Source organism: Nematolebias whitei, chromosome 12, assembly GCF_014905685.2.
Source record: "Nematolebias whitei isolate Nwh7 chromosome 12, NemWhi1, whole genome shotgun sequence".
NCBI lineage: Eukaryota > Metazoa > Chordata > Actinopteri > Cyprinodontiformes > Rivulidae > Nematolebias > Nematolebias whitei.
Window position 1 is genome coordinate 3,729,488 of NC_056509.1, and position 3,866 is coordinate 3,733,353.

A 3,866-nucleotide genomic window follows, 5' to 3' on the forward strand; every position below is an offset into this window, starting at 1 on the left:
TATTTTAATAAGCCATGTAACTTGCTATGATCCCAGGTTTTGAACAGGTGTGATACTGGTGTGTGACCACAGCATGTACATCTGATGTTGCTCACAGTGGTCCTCATTGCGCTCAGGGAGTTTGTGGTTGCCCAGACACATGAAAAATTAGAGGGAACATTGTTCAAATGTTTTGAGTTTCCTTCCAGAAACTTCTCACAATATTCTGTCTGAACTGGTCATGATCTTACCTGCTGTGTAATCTGCTGGAGCTGGGGAACCAGCAGCTCCTGTAGACGCTCATCATCAGAACTTCTGTTCACCTTTTCATTCATAATTCTGCTGATTTTCCACATAATGTTCTTTTCTCACAATGCCATTTATTTTGTGAAGAGCACCAGTCCCCCCAAAACATGACGTTGACTCTGGCTGGGGAGAGGGACAGGGGCGATTCTAGGATGCAACATTTGGGTGTGCCTAGCCCCCAGTACTGACATGACTCTTGGCTAGAACAACGCACCCCGGTGATGTTTGTGAGAAGTGCAAAAGCTTACAGCACCTGGTATTCCCAGGTGGCCTCCCATCCAAGTACTAACCAGGCCCGACCCTGCTTAGCAGCTGAGATCAGACGAGATCGGGCGTGTTCAGGTGGTATGGCCGTAAACGAGGACCCCAGTCACAAACAGGGCTTTTAAAGGATCACAACAAACAAAAACTAAAATTATGCACACAGAAGTTACAACATACAGTGCCTTGCGAAAGTATTCGGTCCCCTTGAAGTTTTCAACCTTTTGCCACATTTCAGGCTTCAAACATAAAGATATAAAATGTTAATTTTTTGTGAAGAATCAACAACAAATGGGACACAATCGTGAAGTGGAATGAAATTTATTGGATGTGTCAAACTTTTTTAACAAATAAAAACTGAAAAGTGGGGCGTACAATATTATTGGGCCCCCTTGCGTTAATACTTTGTAGCTCCGCCTCTTGCTGCAGTTCCAGCTGCAAGTCTCTTGGGGTTTGTCTCCATCAGTTTTGAACATGGAGACACTGAAGTTCTGCCCATTCTTCCTGCAGAACAGCTGGAGCTCAGTGAGGTTGGATGGAGAGCGTTTGTGAACAGCAGTCTTCAGCTCTTTCCACAGATTCTCGATTGGATTCAGGTCTGGACTTTGACTTGGCCATTCCAACACCTGGATACGTTTATTTGTGAACCATTCCATTGTAGATGTGTCTTTATGTTTTGGATCATTGTCTTGTTGGAAGATAAATCTCCGTCCCAGTCTCAGGTCTCTTGCAGACTCAAACAGGTTTTCTTCCAGAATGGTCCTGTATTTGGCCCCATCTATCTTCCCATCAATTCTGACCATCTTCCCTGTCCCTGCTGACGAAAAGTAGCCCCAAACCATGATGCTGCCACCACCATGTTTGACAGTGGGGATGGTGTGTTCGGGGTGATGAGCTGCGTTGCTTTTACTCCAAACATATCGTTTTGCATTGTGTCCAAACAGTTTGATTTTGGTTTCATGTGACCAGAGCACCTTCTTCCACATGTTTGGTGTCTCCCAGGTGCTTGTGTCAAACTTTAAACAACACTTTTTATGGATATCTTTGAGAAATGTCTTTCTTCTTGCCACTCTTCTGTAGTGAACTAGGCCTCCGACCAAAACCTGTCTCTGAAGACCTTCATGGGACAGGAACTGTTATTTCATTGATTTGAATCCAGAAATACAAATTAGCTCATCCAGAGACTTTCTAATTGTATCCTGAATTAATCAATTGAAAGAACATTCTCTTTTTATATATTATCATTACTATTTTAGAATATCTTGATAATCAAAAGTGTGTTTAGTTCATATCATTTCTAATGTTGAAAGTAAACCACTCATTTAAATCAACTGTGAAACAGTATTAATGATTTTTTTTAAACCTCATTTAAATTAGAAATCAAGTTAAATGTCTATTTACAAAGTAATTATGCATTTTGATTTTCTGTCTGAATGAGAAGTCAGTGATGTTGGTCAAAAGTCAGAGACAGTCAGAAAACAAGTTATTAGAACAGACTGTATTGTTTTTAACTCTAGCAGACGGTAAATAACTGCCACTGGCATCTGCGTTCCTCCTACTTCTTCAAAACATTTCTCTGTTTGTAGTAAACATTCCTAAACATTCCTGAACCCTCTCTTGACTTTTAATAACCCTCTGGCATCACTAGAACCACCCCTGTTGGTTGTTTCAACCAATCAGGAAGTATTAAGTGACCGGAAGTGAAGACTCTTTAAAAGTCGACACTTTCTGGAACTATTCAGTCTTCTCAGTTCTTCTGAGTCTTCTTCAGGCTTCTTCTGTCTTCTGAGAGTCGGACTCAGTCTTTGATGGAGCCTTCTCAAGCCTTCTGGAGTCTTTGACTTCTGAGTGGAAACTCTGACGGAGTCACAGATACTTGCTGTGAATCCACCCGGGCGTAACGCCTACAACTTCGAAGGAAGCGTGTCTGTTTAACGGAGTAAACCACACGACTTCTGACGATGCCCAGCCACCCTGACCGGAGACGCTGTAAGAGTGCATTCACATCAGCCCTGTTTAGTCCGCTTTAATCGAACTCTAGCTCGTTTTCCTAGAAAGTCCGGTTCGTTTAGGGAGGTGTGAACGCGCCATCGAACTCTGTCACGGAACAAAAAGGCGAACTCTGGCCTGGGCTAAAACCTAGGTCTCGGTCCGGTAGAAGCGAACTCCAGCGCGGTCCGAGTACAGTATGAATGCAAACAGACCGGACCCCGCTCCGCAGGGTAAACAAACACACATTTCTCTGACCTTATATGGAGCTGTCAGCTGCCTTGTGTGGAAAACAATATTCTCCATGGTCTTCTGTCTCATCTTCTGCTCATGCTGAGTCCATTTTTGAAAAATGACAAAATATAACTCCTAAAACTTGATGCCACTTCGTTTTTATTTTTATTTACAAAAGAAGAAGAAGACGTGTCTTCAGAGGTTTTTGTGTCGTTTCTTTCAGTAGTTCTTGGTGCAGCACCCCCACAGGCGAGCGGGGGAACAGGTTGGTTCAACAGGTTGGTTCAACAGGTTGACTGACTGCACAGTGCAGTGTGAATGCAAACGCACCAGCTCAAGTGTAACAAAAGGTCATGAATATTGGTCCCGAACCAAACCGAGTCTACCGGACTATCTGGTGTGAAAACAACCTAAAAGGTAGCGTTGAAATGGACCCGGTACCAGAGCTGATTCATCTTCTGCGAAAGTAACGAGTCGTCACTCGCCAAGTGTACCGGAGGTTTGAGCTGGTGTTGCAAGAAGCGTGCTAATTCTGGTCAACAACATACACCTTCCTCCATCCATCTCTTCTTAAAACATCTAAATTCCTTCCTTTAAACTCTTCTATTTTGCCAGTAATCTAGATGCCTTCAGAAATGTCCTGTTGTCTTATTAGTAAAGCGTGCCAAGTTTTTATTAATCAGAACCAGATCAACAAATCCTTGGGTACATGTTTTGATGTTAAATTTTGATTCTGTTAAATGACCGCATTTATTCTGATGGGTCAAACAAAATAACGTCTCATGTCACTGATTAAACAATGAACACAGTTATCTCGTCACATGGCATTAATTTAACTCGAAAAAGAAAGAACCCGTTATATTTAAATTTTTAGTAGTGAAGCGACAGTTAAGCTGTACCCCACTTTCACTACTTCCATAAAGGCCAGATTTGTGCAGAGTACGACTGATTGTTGTCCCATGGACAGACTCTCCCACCTCAGCTGTAGATCTCTGCAGTTCATCCAGAGTGATCATGGGCCTCTTGGCTGCATCTCTGATCAGTCTTCTCCTTGTTCTAGATGAAAGTTTAGAGGGACGGCCGGGTCTTGGTAGATT

General features: G+C 42.7%; 1 pseudogene; it reads right to left on the minus strand.

The window, feature by feature from the left end:
• Positions 1-526: 526 nt before the first annotated feature.
• LOC119418773 lies at positions 527-644 on the minus strand (annotated as a pseudogene).
• Positions 645-3,866: the final 3,222 nt, after the last annotated feature.